This window comes from Eleutherodactylus coqui, chromosome 2 (assembly GCF_035609145.1).
Source record: "Eleutherodactylus coqui strain aEleCoq1 chromosome 2, aEleCoq1.hap1, whole genome shotgun sequence".
In the NCBI taxonomy this organism is placed as follows: domain Eukaryota; kingdom Metazoa; phylum Chordata; class Amphibia; order Anura; family Eleutherodactylidae; genus Eleutherodactylus; species Eleutherodactylus coqui.
In genome coordinates, this window is record NC_089838.1 from 316,991,655 (window position 1) to 317,010,204 (window position 18,550).

Consider the following 18,550-nt stretch of genomic DNA (forward strand, 5'->3'; position numbering starts at 1 on the left):
GAGGGGGCTGAGCGACTTCCTCGTGCTCAGCCCGGGCCCATTCGATCCAGGAGGCCTCAATGCTTCTGCTGAATGCTGAGAGAAGGACCAATCACTATATAGCGAGAAGAAGAGTGAGAGTGAGAGTGTTTGCCGCTAAAGAGAGAGAGAGTTTGGTGGGAGAGGAATTTCACTGATAACTTGGACTGTGGATTATCCAGATGCCCTGAGAATCCTCCCGGTTGCACCACTATGACTTGTTGTTTCTGTACAAAGACTGTTTATTTGGATCTAAGTTCAAGAGTTTTCAGTAAATGAACAGAATCGACCGTCCCCGATTCTTGTTCAGAAAGTTACCCTGTGTGTGGACTACTTTATTACATCTGGAGATCCGCCACAGAAGACGGAACGGTGGCGTCACGAGTGACAACTGGACTTAAGGTAACCCCCGCTTACAACCCCCTTGATCTCCACCAGCAGTAATGTGCTCAGGTCCCGAGCTACCCACAGGGGAGAAGATGGTAGAGCCCTGTGACAAGGCCTTTCTCTACCCCGCTGTCTCCTCAACTGTGGGCAGTAGCAGACGATTAACTTTATTTTTAAATCCCCCGAGTGTGGGAGGTGCTTTATCCAGCCAGTGTTCGATTATTACTTTCCTTCCTATGTATAGAAGCCTTGCTACTGCTATCTTTTCCCATTCCTCTATTCGCAAGCTATCTACATATCCAAGAATACATAGAAACGGTGTAAAGTCTTGGTTAACCTTATATACAGGGGGGGGGGGTGGACAAAAATATGGAAACACAGTACAAAATTCATGGGATTTTAATCCTTAACACTGAGCTCCCCTTTTGACCCCTGCTTGGCTGAGAGCTTTCCTGCCATGTTTACTTCACCTCTTGCCCTGCTCTCGGTGGTTTTGGGAGCCAACTGGTAAGAGCAGCTGAGTAGCTTGTCTGTTGATATGTAGCCCATAAGTTTTATGTTTAAACTAATAAAGATTAGGTTTTACGGGTTCTTATCTGTGAGGGACTCTTCTCTTTGGGTTTATACAATGTCTCTAATGTTATACGTGCCGTCGTTTTACGCCATATGAGACCTCTAAATAGGCTGCTAACTTTATAGAAGACGCGTTTCACAATCCCTTGTGGGGAGATATGCAGCAAATGAAATATATGTGGCATCCAGATCATCCTAATTAGATTTGTTTAAAATAGAACCTTTATTAAATACAACTTAAAAACTTTAAATATGTTTTTTTAGCACCAGTAGCAAAAGACAAACAAACATGTATCAAGTGAGGCTGATGCAAGAAAATTGCATCACCCACGTGTATATATACTAGCGATAGGCTATATACTATCTTGAGCACCTACAATAAAGGCGCTGACAATAGCCTACAGAACTCTCCCCTTGCACCTATGTAATAATAACTACGGTGCCAGTGTGAACTCTAATATGCAACAACTACTATACCTTCTATAGCACTTTCAGCTCCAACCCCGCTGCAGTGAGTGCCGGGGCTAAGATCAGGTTCCAAAGCAGTGGACCTCTCCTGATCAACTACTGATGGATAGGTCATCAATGCTAAAAGAGGTTAACTGCCTGGAATACCCTTGTAATCCAGTGGTTTACAAGTGATGTCTTCTCTGATTGTAACACTCTCTTGTCCATCCAGCCCATACCAACATGACAGCTTCTCTTGAAGATTGTAGAATTTGTTTCTGAGATATCTTTGGCCGGTACAGCAACACAAATAAATTCCGACTCCAGACCAAATACCCTAAGCAAATACAGACCCCAGAATCCCTAAACTGTTAGAGCCCCCCAGACCTCCCTATACAAATACAGACCACCTAAATAAATTTAGATCCCAGACCAGACGCCATATACATAAGACCTGTTTACATGGACTGATCCTCTGCCAGTCAAAACGAGTGATGATCAACAAATACCATGTTGCTCTGCGCTTGTTACTACCATTCACATGTGGCAGAGCTTTGCTTACTATGATCCTCCGTACCCATACCGATAGCATTCATCAGCCGCACCTTCCATCGGGGAATGTGCTGCTGTCAAGCAAGTGTTTTAAAGGGCAGCTTCCTAGTTGCTCTCCTGTCTGGTATCAGGACCTCTACAGATATGGTCATGTGACCTTATCAGTGCAGGTTCTTCTGCAGGTCCTGCACACATGTGTGCCAGGGATTATTGCACAAAGTGTTTTTTCTTGTGATTTTTGTTTTTGCTATGGTTTGCAGCAACAAAAAGATGCAATATACCCTCAACGTGCATTAATTCTTTGGGCACTTTGGCTGGTCAGGGCCCCCCCAGGAGTGTTGGCTCTCTGGAAGCCGCCCAAACTACCCATATTACAATCCACCACTGCGCATAAAAGGATCTTGTTTATTTCAAAATTAATGGCTTTTTCAGGGGCTTTTAGAAACGGGGAATTGGCAGCTGCATCAAAGTGGGTGGAATTGTGATTAGGGTTACATGAGAGGTTGTCTGGGGACAATGCACTATATGTGTTATATGTGCCGAGTCTTGTTTTATGTGAGGGGGCTGGTTTATGCACTTAGGAAGGGGGTTAACATATGCGCTTCTATGCCATGACTGTTTGTATTGAGGAGCTCATTGCTCTGCTGCTTAATTCACAGCCTGAGGGGGAGGTGGGGGAATCGAGGACTGGAGGGTGGAGGGTGACAAGTGGGAGGGGGTTCATTTCAGAACTAATTGACCCACATCACTGGCCAGAGATCACACTTTACAGCTTGGAGGACACCAGACGGGGGCTACACTGGAGAAGGTCTGTACGCAGGAAGGGGGTATAAATAATGGTTGTGCGTATATGTCATTATATATCACATAAGGAGTGTATCACACACGATAGACTTAGATACATACTATCAGCAGATTGGATTACAAGGGAAGGAAGCACCCAGAGCAGACTTAGATGCTCGCTAACGGCAGACAATGTCACACAGGATAATAGGCTTAGATACGCTGGCTTAGCAGACAGTGTTACACATGATGGACTTAGATACAGCAGCCCAGCAACACATTTGGTGGATTCAGCGCTAGACCCGATCGGTCAGACACATCGCTTCCTGAACTAAGCACTCCGTATTAGGAGGATGTTTTGAATTATTGGGGTCTGATGTAGTCTTCAGTGAGAGGAAACAGGGTGGCATGTCATGGCATCATGGGGGGAAGAAGAATGACACTGCTACGTGGCTTAGGGGTGCAGCACAAGGATTTGGAGGTGACATCGGCACTTTCTGGGTTCAGGAAGTAGTTCAAGGTTTACAAGCGTCTGCAAATTGCATTTGCTCTATGGAATAGGCCAGCAAGAGCTGATGGTGCCATCAAGTCATAATGTAATATGACCGATACTGCACTCCGTAGCAGTAATGGCCACTTGAGTGATCATGTGGCTCGGTGACATAACTTGTTCTCTAAGGGCTCCTGCGCACGGGCGATTTTGTGCGCGTTTTCTCACGCAAACTGCAGACGATAGAACCCATTGATTTTAATGGGTTTCTTCACATTGAGTGTTTTTTGTGCCCGCATTTCCGTTGGGCAAAAAACGTAAGCGGCATCCTCTATTTTTGTGCGCATTTGCGCACCCGCGGCTCAGTGGGAGTCTATGATGGTGCGCAACTGCTCACCCCATTTGCACAAAATTGAGCGTAACTGAGTGATTTTGCGGTGTTAATTGATAATACCTAATTGATAATTAGGCTGCTGAGCCAGATCAAAGCCGGCAGGGGTGTCTCCTTCGCCAATGTGAATGGGCCTGGCAGCGCAAAAATGTACAGTAAAATGCGCGGGTACGTGTGTGAAGGGACCTGATCGCTGTCCATTCAGAGCACAATCACATCATCCTCTTGCGAGCGCATCTACGCAAACGCTCGTGTGCAGGAGCCCTAAAACAAGAGAAAATTGCCATTTTTATACTAATGGGCTTGAATGAATTGAACTATTTTGCAAGCACATCGGCGTTTGTTACACCATGTTTTGTGCCCGCAGGGCATGCTCATTTGCGCATGGCAAACAAAGATGCACCAATTGAAAAGGCTAATTAGTTCTAGATGTGTTCTTCTTTTTTATTCACTGCGTATTGCACACGTAAATTTTGCATGCGCAGAAATGTTTGTGTGAATCTAGTCTTAAAGGAATTTCTCGGATATTGCTGATTTATCGTGAGGATAGGTCTTCAATATCCTAGTGGTGGCGGTCCGCTGATCGGGACCTCCTCTGATCAGCTGTTTGAAGAGCCTGCAATGATCAGATGAGTGCTGTGGACTGTTCATTCCATACCAGGTACAGCGCCGTACATTTCATAGTGGCTGTGTCTGGTATAGCAGCGCATCCCATCTACTTGAATGAGACTGAGGCCACATGATGAATGAAGGGAACATCGGCAGCTGTAGAAGAGGTTGCTGCGCTCACCTCGGGCATTGCCGCAGCTTCACACAGCTGATTGGAGGGGTCTATGACTTCATCCAACACTTTTGTCATATAGTCAAAGAATAATGTGATCTGCTCTCAGTAAAGCTGCGCTGTTAAAGCCCATTAAGACGGGTTTATTTTCGGTCCATGAGCCAACTGTATATTCCACGGATGGCACATGGACCCTTTATAGCCCATGAGGCTATTCACGTGGACTTTTTTTCACTATGTCCTATTTTTGCCTATTTTCACAGACAAAAGTAGGGCATACAGTGAGATCCGTGATTATCGGCCTTGTGCTGCCTTTTTTTTTTGCATCCATATTTCCGGACAGCAAGCTGACAAGTCCGTGTGAATAAGCCCTGAGGGTCCATGCAACAAGTTGTTGGTTTTTAGGTGGTCAATTATCCTCCATTATTTTAATAGCGTTTCACAAATGCCTATTGTGCGGACTGACTGCTTCGAGCAAAGCGCCTAGAGGAACTGTACTCACTGCTGCCTCAGGGGTTGCGCACTTCTTACACCAGCGTACTTCGCCTTCATTTTTGCATTGGTAATAAGGAAGTGTGTCCTGTCCGCAGGTCTCATACGAATCTATGATGCCCGAAGTTTGGGTCAGGAGACCTGCGGTCAGGCTGGAACGCTCATCCGTATTAGGCTGGGCGGAATTGCCGCAGAATTTCTGCGCGGACTTTCTGCATGGCAATTCCGCCTGTGGCTTTTCAACCTGGGATAAGCCAGCAAACATCTCATCCACGTGTTGCCGCCAAGCTGCACGAAAACTGACATGCGGCGCAGAATTCAAAGCCGCGGCATGTCAATTCTTTTCTCATTTCCACAGCGGCCTCTCTCCTCTCTATGGGAAGAAATAGCTGCAGCGGAATGCCGACCGCGAAGCCGCTCCAACACCCGCAAATTTTGAAGCTGCGCCTATCCAGCGGAAATCTTGCGTTTTTTTGGTGCGGTCATTCTGCGAGATTTCCGTCCCATGTGACCCCAGGCTTACAACCGCAAACAATGCGGTCAAAATATGCTGCTGTGCTACCGGTGTTAAAGGGAACTTGTCAGGTCCTATGGGCACACAGAGGGGCGCTGAGTTGAGACATCTGACTCATCTCATCCTACATTGCGCACAAACGGAATTAAGATGTACGGTAGATTAAGCAGGCGTTAAAAATGTTGCACCTGACATTCTTGGGCACAACTCGGATGGGACACCACACAGACGGATTATCTGATGTGCTGAACACTGCACAGCGACATGTGATATTCTCTTCCGAAAATCGGACAAGGATGGGACATGCTGCGATTTTTAAATTTTTTTTTTAAATTTTTTATTTAGACTTTTAACTCCAAGTTAAAAAAAGAGCCCATGTGCACACCGACTCCAATCCAACAATTAGACAGAAAAAACTACCGTATGCATGTACCCTAAGCCTGATCATTACCATTGGTTCCCCGGGAGGCAGCCACCCAGCACCAGCTGATTATGGGCTCATTCACACAGGGACCTACGTGCATTCCAATACTTGCAACCTGAGAGGCTGGATGGAGCCTTAAGTGTTGCTGGCAGGGAAAATCTCAAAGACCCCTCCAAACCAGCAGGGCTGGATGAGCCGCCACATATTTCCAGTCATCAAACCAGTCGGGTCAGTAAGACTTATCTTACACCTCCAACCACTCAGGAGATGTTCGACAGAAAAAAGATTTTGCCTAAAACTCACCGAAGACAGAAAATTCTCTTGGAGAAAATCGGACACTTTCCATCCAGTCTCTGGAGTCCCCAACCACGGCCAGGAGCTCCGATGGAACTGTACTGGTATTCGATTTCTCCATAGCGCCAGTTGCATTTACAAGAGTATTGAAGGAGCTTATAACTGATTTTAGGGTCCTTATAGACGAGCCGATTTATTGTTCGACCGCACGAACAAGCGAGTGAGGTCATCGTTGGCTCGTGCAGCCCGTTCAGTCAGACAGATACATCGTTGGCTCGTTCAAATGAGAGTCATTCAGTCCTTCGCATTCGCTGTACAAGTGAATGAAAACAACTGAATGGGCTGTTTAAACCGAATGATAAGTGAACGAGCCAACGATGATTTTTATGTCTGCAGAAAATGAACAGTGAGCGAAAAGCGATCAGTTATCTTCGGCATTGGCACGTGTTTAGACTGAAAGATAATCGTTCATTTTTGCTTGTTTGAATGATAATCGTTCCGTTTAAAGGGGTCTTTATTAGGGCAGAAGGCGCAATGTGCCTTGTGTGTTTATATATTAGATGTCCACTCAGAGAACAAAGGACAGGATCTCAGGCTCTGCTCACATCGGCACCATTGACTTCCATTGTTCTGATCTGTCATAGAAGCAGAACAACGAAAATCACGGAAGTGCCGCTATTGTCACATCACGGTCATGAACGATGCCCAACAGACTCCAGTGACTATAAAGGGGCCTCTCAGGTGTTTCATCATGCTACCCAACATTTTACTGGACTAAATAGCGCAGCATGCAGCTCTATTTTGTCTGGGATTTAAGGGAGGATCCAATCTAAGTTTTCGATTCAGATGTAAAGAGGACGATGCTTTTCTATTTAGCTGAAAAAGACTCACAGGGATGAAAAACATGTGAAACGGAGACCAAAGAGGTCTCCATTTCACACATTGAACACTATGGCTCTGTCCCAGTTCCATCCAGGCTTCCATCCTCATCCAGTTTTCTGCAGAGAATGGAAAGCCGAGATGGAACCTACACTGGAGGAGGAAGTGTCATGTGAAAGTAGCTAGAGGGCGACACTCCAAGAGGACTAGACCTCATTGAGAGAGCTGGCAGTCGGGCTTCCGGACAGAAAAATACAGAAATGGTTAGGAAGTTTTCTCAGATGAGGCCATGCATGGACCAAAACAATATGACCTCTCTTAGGGCTTTTACCCACTAGCGTTTTTTTTTTCGCTGCAATTTCGCTGCATTTTTTTCCCCTCTTGTGATTTTTGTGCGATGTGATTTTAACATTAGAAAGTCCCATTGACATTTGTAAAAAAAAAAATGCTGCGAAATCGTAGCAAAAAAAAAAAAAAACGCCAGTGGGTAAAAGCCCTTGGGCTTCTTCACATGGGCATATTTTAGTCCTGTTAAGTGGCCGTGATAATCACAGCCACATAACGGGGCAAAAAGAATCCATTGATTTCAATGGTTTCGTTTTCATTTGCGGTATTCTCGCTCGTTAATGGTATAGAGGTAATGAGATACCCTATAAGTAGTTAATACTTCTAGGGCAGGACCTATCTGCCTGCTGTTTTTTTTTCCCAAACTCGTGCACAAAGCCATGGAGCTTGAAAAGTCCAAGAAGCAAAAAAAAAACCTGTTCATGCGCCACTATGCTCTGTAGTGGCGAGCATAGTTGCACACAAGGCCCGGTGTTTTTGTCCTTAGAAGAAAAGGAAGCTCAGGAAGGTTCTCATCGAAGAGACAGGAGCGATAGTCATTCAGTGAATGGTGGCAGAGTGCGCTGTAGATATCTTCTGGCCACCTCCATTCACTGTGAACAGGCAGTTGTTCAATGATGAGCGGCTGCCTGTTTACACGGCGCTAGAAGTCTCTCACAGAAAAGAAGCAACTAGCGACTATTGAGCGCGTTCTCACTCAGTACCCGGCCGGGTCCCGTGTGTACACTGGAAAATTGTCAGTCAAAATCGCTCATTTGAGTGGTTTTTCGGTTAATAGTTGGCCCCTGTAAAAGTACCATAAGAAAAAACAAGTAAGAAAAGTAAGAAAGCTTCAGACAGAATTATTAGAAGCTCCTCCTCCTTGTCTTATTCATGTCACAATAACATCATGTGGGTTGCTTCTAGGATGGGGGTATTATGAACTTTGCTGTAAGAGGTACAGAGGTACTTTATGACCAGATTCAGTCCACTAGGAGGGTCAAGGAATATCAATTTTAACAACTCCTCTGCAATTTCCAGGAGACTCCTGGAAAAAGGGCAGACTTCTCAAACTAGTCGGTCAATCTCCTGGGTGGCACATCCTGACTGCATACCTCTTCTGCATCTTGCACACCCCTACGCCCCATTGCTGCCGCAGACAAGATCCAGAACCAGGACTTAGCGTCACAGGACCTTGTGGTGGCTCATTGGGTGAAGAAGACTGCAGGTCTGTAGGTTTGGTGTTGCATTTGTAGTTAGGGGGTCTGTATTAGTTTAGGGGGCTGGTCTGGAGTCTGTATTTGTTTAGGGGTTGGGATTCTATATTCATTTCGGGCATACTTGCCAACTTTTAAGAAGGGACGTCGGAAATTCTATTGCTGCCTCACCTGCTTATATATGACACGCCACCCAACCTATGAAATTTCATTTACAAATAGTACATATGTACCCCTTTAGCACACCCCAAAATGAATACAGACCTCCTCAGACCAAATCCCCTAAAAACTAATACAGACCACACTCCAGAAACCTTCATAAAGACGTAGACTCCAACGAAGCCCTTTATTCATAACCCAGCAATTTATACAGGCCAGCCTCCACCATATACAGACCCCCTCTGTTCACAGACCCCAGACTACACCATTACAAATCTCAGACCAGACATTAAGCTACTTGGTTCCCCCATTCCTGCACCTCCTTCCACTCTCAGCCACCAGCAGACAACAACCTAATGTTGCTTGGCATCAGGTTTTGTCTTTGGTGGTGCCTGACCGCAGGAAGTGTTGAGTATGTGGGGCTTTGAGCGATTTTTGAGCGATTCTCGTTGTGTCTAAATGGGCCATAAAACAGACAAAACAGTAGCCTGAGCTCCTATTGCATGTTTCCCAACAGTTACAGGGGCTGGACAAAAATATGGAAACACCGTATGAAATGTATGCCTTAAATTACACGGGACTATAAATCATATTTCAATAAGACATGTAGAGACCGATTTTGAGTGGAGGTAATATGACACAGAACATCTGCCCGAGCAACAAGGTTCAATTGGTCAGGAGTTTGAGCCACTCAGCTCCTGTTACCAGCTGGCTTCTAAAACCACTCGGAGCAGGGCAAGAGGTGAAGTAAACACAAATTTGGTGGGAAAGCTGTCAGCCAAGCAGGCGTCAAAAGAGCAGCTCATTGCTAATAATTAAAATGCCCTGCATTTTGTATGGCGTTTCCATATTTTTGTCCATCCCTTGTATTTGATGTGTATGGCTGGCTTAAAGGGATTGTCTAGGGAGGTGAAATACTTACCTGGGCCTGTGGCTCATGTCATATGGCCCCTTGTCCATAACGTCATCAAGGAGGCCTGGCTGTTTGGCTCATTTCAATCACTAAGCCAGCCTACTTCTATTTATGCTATGATGAAGAAGGGGGCTGGTTTAGTTATTGAAATGAGGTGAAAGGCCAGCCCTCTGCGGTGACATTATGGGCAATGGAAGGGATCATATCATGTGACCTGGTGTCAGAACTAGGCAGGAAATGAACGTTTCAACACTTCTAAAGTCGTAAGCATTTTGGCTCCCCGGACAATGCCTTTAAGGCTTGCAGGCCATAGTACTGCACATCCTATACATGTTCACTTGGAGTATATAGGTGCACAGATATACCCGTGGCAGTAAGATGAGGTAACTTTACTAGAACGAGTTAATGTTCTCTACATCCCGATTCACTTGTGGGTGAAATGCGTTGGACAGAGTTACAGATAGATGTTCTCTCACTCCACTTATGTGGGAATCACATTTGGATATAATTACGCAAGTGGGAAGTTCCAGTCTTCTCCCTGGAGGACTACCCAAGGCTACAAGGACATATCTTCAGAGGAAAGCTTCTTTCATGTAGCTTCTCATAAGAGACTTGTCTTAGATTTAGATCTACACTAAAGGGTCGGCCCAAGAGTCGTATATAGTGTCACATGCTGGAAAGGAGGATATCTTGGGAGAAATAACTTCTTAGCTCTTCCCGATCCTGCATTTTCCTCTGCTCCTGACGACTTGGTGAGTACGTAGGGTGCCCAGATTTGCCAGCTCTTCCAAGAGGTGAGAGATCTCCCCTTTTTCTCAGGAGTCTCCTGGACACTCTAGAAGACTTGACAAGCATGATTTTGGGGCATGATGATGGTTGCATGAACTACTTCTGACTATATCTTGACTGTGTCCTAACTAAATTGACTGCACATAATAATATTTGGAGCACTTACAGAAATAGAAGAGATCTCCCGAACTCCTGCAAGAGCTGGCAACTCTCCTGGGTGCTCCACAAAGCATTGGACTGGCCCACTTGGGTACCAGGGATCCTTCAAGCACCAGCCAGTACCTTCTCCTCCTTTGGATCACTGGGAACTACTGTATGTCCCAGATCCAAGACTGATCCACTGACCACTGTCACTCCAATGTTGGTGGCTCAGTAGTGGCAGGCAGTGATGCTTATGGCTGCTGTTTGCAGCCAAATGCATTTCTACTTCTGCATGCAGTAGTGTAGCTACTCAGGTATGTGTTCGCAGTTGTGACTTGGCCCCTAAGCCAGGGGCCCCACAGGTCCCCCTACCACTGTAGCGCAACACCCAGGTAAAAAAAGACCCTCCAGCACATGGCCCCCTGCTTCACAATACCGGGCTGCTATCTCATTGCAGAACTAGATGGTAGAGTTGGGCACTTAGCAAAAGTGTGTGACGGTGAGGCCCGGAACCAGAAGATGTGATAACTTACGTGCAGATAACAGGCCGAAGTTGCAGTATGCAGGAGGTGATATGGACCATGTTGGTGTAATTTAGTTATGTTCTGTATATAATTATAGATGTACAGCTGGTATACGTTATAATGTATGGTGCAGATGACGGCTTTGAGTGATTTATGAGCGATTCTCGTTGTGTCTAAATGGGCCATAAAACAGACAAAACAGTAGCCTGAGCTCCTATTGCATGTTTCCCAACAGTTACAGGGGCTGGACAAAAATATGGAAAAAAACGTATGAAATGTATGCCTTAAATTACACGGGACTATAAATCATATTTCAATAAGACATGTAGAGACCGATTTTGAGTGGAGGTAATATGACACAGAACATCTGCCCGAGCAACAAGGTTCAATTGGTCAGGAGTTTGAGCCACTCAGCTGCTGTTACCAGCTGGCTTCTAAAACCACTCGGAGCAGGGCAAGAGGTGAAGTAAACACAAATTTGGTGGGAAAGCTGTCAGCCAAGCAGGGGTCAAAAGAGCAGCTCATTGCTAATGATCCACTGACCACTGTCACTCCAATGTCGGTGGCTCAGTAGTGGCAGGCAGTGATGCTTATAGCTGCTGTTTGCAGCCAAATGCATTTCTACTTCTGCATGCAGTAGTGTAGCTACTCAGGTATGTGTTCGCAGTTGTGACTTGGCCCCTAAGCCAGGGGTCCCACAGGTCCCCCTACCACGTTATAATGTATGGTGCAGATGACTGTAGGCTGTATGGTTCAGGTATGGGTACAGGTACAGATGACTGCAGGCTATATGGTTTAGGTATGGGTACAGGTACAGATGACTGTAGGGTATATGGTTTAGGTATGGGTACAGGTACAGATGACTGTAGGCTGTATGGTTTAGGTATGGGTACAGGTACAGATGACTGCAGGCTATATGGTTTAGGTATGGGTACAGATGCAGATGACTGCAGGCTGTATGGTTTAGGTATGGGTACAGGTACAGATGACTGTAGGGTATATGGTTTAGGTATGGGTACAGGTACAGATGACTGTAGGCTGTATGGTTTAGGTATGGGTACAGCTACAGATGACTTCAGGCTGTATGGTTTATGTGGGGGAAGATTTAAAGCTGACTGCAGGATGTATGGATACAGGTATAGATTAATGCCAGCTGTATGGTTTAGGTATCGGTACTGGTGCAGATGACTGTAGGGTATATGATTTAAGTATGGATACAGGTACAGATGACTGCAGGCTGTATGGTTTATGTGTGGGAAGATTTAAAGCTGACTGCAGGATGTATGGATACAGGTATAGATTAATGCCAGCTGTATGGTTTAGGTATTGGTACTGGTGCAGATGACTGTAGGGTATATGGTTTAGGTATGGGTACAGGTACAGATGACTGCAGGCTGTATGGTTTATGTGTGGGAAGATTTAAAGCTGACTGCAGGATGTATGGATACAGGTATATATGACTGCAGGCTGTATGATTTAGGTATGGGTACTGGTGCAGATGACTGCAGGCTGTATATTTTGGGTCTTGAGGGGTACGTTTGAGCTGGATACTGATCTGGAAAATAACAATAAACAACAATGGATGTTACCCATCAGAGAGATATCACCTGTGATCACTGGGAGTAAGGGCAACTTTACACCAGATAACTATCGGCCCAAAAAATGTATCAAATGAGTGATAATTGTCTCGTACAAAAAATTGGTCCCAACAAGGTATTGAGCAAGAAATCATTCAGTAGTTGCTTTGTTTCCGCTCACTGAAACTAAACGACTAGTGAGAAACTCACTCTCGGTGTAAACAGGCAGTTGTTCATCTTTGAATGACTGCCTGTTCACAGTGAATGGAGGTGGTCGGAAGAGATCTTCAGCGCGCCCCGCCTCAACTCACTGAACGACTATCACTGCTCTGTGAAAGCAGAGGTACAATGGTCAACGGACCAGCTATCTTGTGCTTATGGCCCCTACAGTCGTCCTATATAAAGTCACCTTAAATGCAGGGTAATCACTATACTGTGTAGAGCCGGGGTCTGACTGTTATATGGGGGCTGCATTGTTCTAAGGCATCCTAGAGTTACACCGCTGTATCTAAGCCCACTCAAAAGTGCTCTTGTAGATATGGTGCTTGTGAACTTTTGCACCCAGGCCCCTGAGCCTTTAGTTATCCCCCTGGTGTACGCTACTGTTCAGGCAGCAGGGATGTTACTTCCGGGCACTAAAGGGAACACAATCACTGCAGCTAATGGAAATAATGAGCGAGCGCACTAATATGAGAAGGCGCTGATTAGTCCTCGGCTTTGACCACAAAACTTGATATAGAACAATGAAATTTCACACTTATTCTACATCGTCCCCTCGGATATCAATGCACTTCCAACTGCGGTGTTGCAACTTCTTCAACCCATCCAGATAGAATTTCTTTAGTTAGACAGTGAACCAGGCGTCAGCCGCTGCGATTACGTCACAAATGGAGGCAAATTTGGTTCCCTTGAAGTGTCTTTCAGTTAGAAAATGGATGATAGTCCAGGGGTGACAGAGCAGGCGAATAAGGAGGATGATCCAGCACCTCGAAGCCCGGGTCAAGCGGTTTGCTCTGGGTGATGTCCACTATGTGGGATGAAGCATTGTCACACAAGAACACAACATCTTGGGGCAACTTTCCGCGTCTTTATGACTTCAATGCCTCCTTCAGTTTAACCATAAGTGTTGTGTAATACACAGCTGTGGTAGTAGACCCCTCTGGAAGGTCAACAAGCAGTATGCCGTCTCTATCCCTATCACCTTGGATAACGACTTCTGTGGACCATTATTTCTCCACTCTTGACACAGGATCACACATGAAGATCCATGTTTCATCCATTGTCACCGGCCAAGATAGGGAAGCATCAGCATCCTGCCATAAATGCTGCAGAACTCCCTGGTACCGGCGGCTGCTGCGTCGCGGGGCTCCAGGCGAGTATGCCCTCTTTTTTGATTTTAGGCCGAACCGAGCAGGTGGACGGGGTTTTGTGGTAATGACGAAACCCCTTTACCTATCGTTTTAGCAGAAATTCACTAAATCATGGAGAGTGTCTATGGTTTCCTTGACCGACATTGCTTTCAGAAACAGGATCTTCATCACTGCTCTGCTCTGCTTTGCAGCGAGATCCGCTGCAGATTCCGCCATGTTTTTTTCAAGTCTCCATAACATAAGAATGGCGCATGAAATCATAACATTTGTTTACAACGTATTACAAAAACTGAGCGGTAGAACTTTTATTGATGGAAAAGCAAATGAAGATTGCAAAGCCAAAAACATCCGCACCCCTCGTATTAAAGGGGTATTCTGGGCTCTTTTCGACTGACGACCTGTCTTCTGGATAGACCACCATTGGTTGATGGACGGTGTGGGCCGCCGCGCGGGGTAAATAAATAAATACATCTTATTTGTTTTGCACCAACTTATTCCGCAGCGCTTTCAGGTCATTTATTTATTACCCCCACCAAGCTGGGTACTCATTTACCGACCTCAGAAGGATGGAAGGCTGAGTCAACCTTGAGCCGGCAGGGATTGAACTCGCAACCTTCAGGTCGTGAGTGAGAGTTTGAGCTCCTGTCCACGGACGAATTTTCGTTGCATTCCCCCGCGGCCACGGGGAACGCAGTGAACGCTTTCCATAGCGTTGCTATGGAAACGCAGCCCCCCTGTCCACGAGCGGAGAATCATAGTGATTCTCCGCTCGCGGACGGCAAATTGTGGCATGCTGCGGATTGCCACGATTCTCTGCAGTCAGCCTATCTGTCAGATAGGCTCACTGCGGAGACCCATCAGCTGGCTCCTGCTCCCCGGTGGCGGCTCCCGGTCCGCTGTACTGGACGATCAGCTGATGGTCCCCCTCCATCAACTACTGATGGCCTATCCAGAAGGCAGGTCAGAAGTTGAAAAGAGCCTGGAATACCCCTTTAAGGGTACTGACACTAATATGGGGTCCAAGTCCAACTTGGCTGAGCTTATATCGGGGGGCAGTGGCTTGCTGTTTTTGGTGTTACGAGTGGCACTGCCATAGCATTCTTGCCAACTCTTTCGGAATGTCTGGGAGATTCCAAGAGAAAGATGACTCACACCTGGCTCACACCTCATACACGCTTCATCCGGCGGTGCTCTAGAAGTGCTGAACGGCTGTGGAGGAAATCGCAAACGGCACCAGACTTCCTCCACTACAAATTCATGCTCAGAACCTACAACCTCGCCCTCCACCATGCCAAACAAGTCTACTTCACCTCTCTAGTCTCCTCATTATCGCACAACCCTAAACGGCTCTTTGATACTTTTCACTCCCTTCTCAGCCCAAAACCGCAGCCCCCAGTGACGGATCTCAGTGCTGAAGAGTTGGCTGCTTACTTCAAAAAGAAAATAGACGACATCCGTCAGGAAATAACTTCCCAATCCCAGACTAGCCCTGACCCTAGTCCTGTCAGCACTGCATCTAGCTCCTGCTCACTGTCTGTACTCAGACCAGCGACAGAGGAAGAAGTCTCCAAATTGCTCTTCTCTGCTCGCCCCACCACCTGTGCTAGCGACCCTCTCCCCTCACACCTCCTCCGTTCCTTCTCCCCAGTGGTCATCTCCCATCTCACCACTATATTCAACCTCTCTCTGACCTCTGGCATCTTTCCCTCTTCTTTCAAACACGCCATCATATCCCCACTGCTAAAGAAACCGACTCTGGACGCGACTGATGCTGCCAACTACAGACCCATCTCAAACCTCCCCTTCATCTCCAAACTACTAGAACGCCTAGTTTACTCCCGCCTTGTAAGCTATTTATCAGAGAACTCTCTCCTAGACCCCCTACAGTCTGGCTTCCGACCTCAACACTCGACAGAAACTGCCCTTACTAGGGTATCCAATGACCTACTGACAGCCAAATCGAGGGGCGATTACTCCCTACTGATCCTCCTTGACCTTTCTGCAGCGTTTGACACTGTTGACCACAAACTCCTCCTCAGTATGCTACGCTCCATTGGCCTAAAGGACACTGCCCTCTCCTGGTTCTCCTCTTACCTATCTGACCGCTCTTTCAGTGTCTCCTTTGCTGGCTCTACCTCCCCTCCTCTTCCCCTTGCTGTTGGGGTCCCCCAGGGCTCGGTCCTTGGCCCCCTTCTCTTCTCTATCTACACAGCCCCTATTGGACAAACCATCAGGAGTTTTGGCCTCAAATACCACCTGTACGCTGATGACACCCAGCTATACACCTCTGCCCGTGACATCTCTGCACCCTTCCTCCAAAACATCACTAACTGTCTGTCCGCTGTCTCTAACACCATGTCCTCTCTCTACCTAAAACTAAACCTCTCTAAAACTGACTTACTGGTATTTCCACCCTCCACTAACCGACCTCATCCTGACATCTCCATCTCTGTGTGTGGCGCCACCATAACTCCTAGACAACACGCCCGCTGCCTTGGGGTCATATTTGACTCTGATCTCTCTTTTGCCCCCTACATCCAATCTCTGGCCCGAACATGTCAGCTGCACCTCAAGAACATCGCAAGAATCCGCTCTTTTCTCACTGTGGAGACGTTAAAAACGCTTATTGTCGCCCTCATCCACTCCCGGCTCGATTATTGCAACTCGTTGCTGATCGGCCTCCCCTGCACCAGACTCTACCCTCTCCAATCCATCCTGAATGCAGCAGCCAGGCTCATATTCCTGTCCAGCCGCTACTCGGACGCCTCTGTCCTGTGCCAGTCACTGCACTGGCTGCCCGTTAGATACAGAATTCAATTCAAACTCGCTACCTTCATCCACAAAGCCCTCCACAGTACAGCGCCACCCTATATCGCCTCCCTCATCTCAATCCATCAACCAGCCCGGGCTCTCCGCTCTGCTAATGAAACCAGACTGAGCGCCCCTTTAATTCGAACTTCTCATTCCCGCCTCCAAGACTTCTCCAGAGCAGCACCGGTCCTCTGGAACGCACTACCAAAGGCTACCCGAGCAATCCAGGACTCGCAGAACTTCAGGCGTGCTCTAAAAACGCACCTCTTCAGGGAGGCATACCGCATTCCCTAAACAAACCTCTCTGTACTCCGCCTGATAACATGCTCCCTGACCTACTGACTGCAATCCCTGCTAGCCATCATAAACCGCTCCTGCAGTCACACCGTTTCTGCCGTCACACGGCTAAATGTCTGACCATTGTCTATGTGTATAGCATCGCTCACTCTCCACCTCGCCATACTGTGCACATCTCCAGCCCCTTTACCCTCTGTATCACCCCATTACTTGGAGTATGTAAGCTCGTTGGAGCAGGACCCGCACCCCTATTGTTTCCATCAACTGATTACTATATGTAACCGTGGTTCTGTAATGTTTGTATTTTGTCTGTCTGTATTCCCCCTGTCTATGTAAGCGCTGCGGAATATGTTGGCGCTATACAAATAAAGATTATTATTATTATTATTATTATCCTCAACAGCCCGATACGGAGCGACGGCAGCACCTGGCAGTGCAGGGGTGAGGAGGGGGCGTCTGTATATTTAGGGGGTCGTATGTACTATATATGCTACAAGAACTGTATATAGGGGGTGGGCTCTCATGGGCAGGGGGCATGAGGGGGACATTTGTGTCCTTATCTTTGGAATCTCCATTCCCTTAGTAAATAGATGTAATATGGCAGTAAGAGATCAGTTGATAAGCCCTAGGGGGCGCTGCCCATAGCTGGCACATTTAGAATGGCGCTATAACCGTCTGTACAGCAGCTGTGGACTGTGCTGCTGACATGAGATAATTATCTGATCGGTTGCTATGGCAACGTGCCCACACACGGCGGTACTGAACAGGGTGCGCTCTGGGTGGCAGTGCCCATAGTAACAGGTGACTGCACTAGGAGTTGGGTGATAACACGGGTATTGCTGGATGATGCAGTGCAGCAGATTATGTGTGATGGCGCTGTGGTGCACTGCTCCACCCGGCAGGTCATGTGGTTACAGTACAGGGTGGCCAGAGGGCATATCTTTATATTCCACAGCACTTCTGCTTGATTCAACCCAAACAACCAATCCCTGTGAATCAGCCAACCCAAACAACCAATCACTGTGAACCAGCCAACCCAAACAACCAATCAGGTTGTGAATCGAGCAGAAGTGTTGTGGAATATAGATATATGCGGCCGGAGGGCATAGTATTATATTCCACAACACTTCTGCTCGATTCACAACCTGATTGGTTATTTGGGCTGGCTGATTCACAGTGATTGGTTGTTTGGGTTGCGTCGCCCGGAGGCTGCACACAGGGGCACGGACCACACCAACCGACTACTCGTATCATAATCTGGTTACCAGGCAACCAGCAGAGTTCAGGACCGGAAACGAGTGTGAACCACGCCCCCTGACGACCGCCGTGTAGTGGGTGTGGTCAGAGCATTTCCTCCGTGCATTGAGCCAGGACCGCAGTGCAGCTCCGCCTGCTGAGGATTT

The 18,550-nt window shown here is 47.0% G+C and overlaps 1 protein-coding gene across 2 annotated transcripts in view; it reads left to right on the plus strand.

The window, feature by feature from the left end:
• Positions 1-2,682: 2,682 nt before the first annotated feature.
• Positions 2,683-18,550, plus strand: part of DHPS (deoxyhypusine synthase) — a 51,276-nt gene continuing 35,408 nt past the window's right edge. The window contains exon 1 of one of the 2 annotated variants that reach the window (XM_066593697.1): positions 2,683-2,785. The gene's annotated coding sequence lies outside the window, so the exon portion shown is untranslated. Of the gene's footprint in view, positions 2,786-18,465 lie in introns of those variants that run through there. The other variant, XM_066593696.1, reaches the window with a different exon arrangement.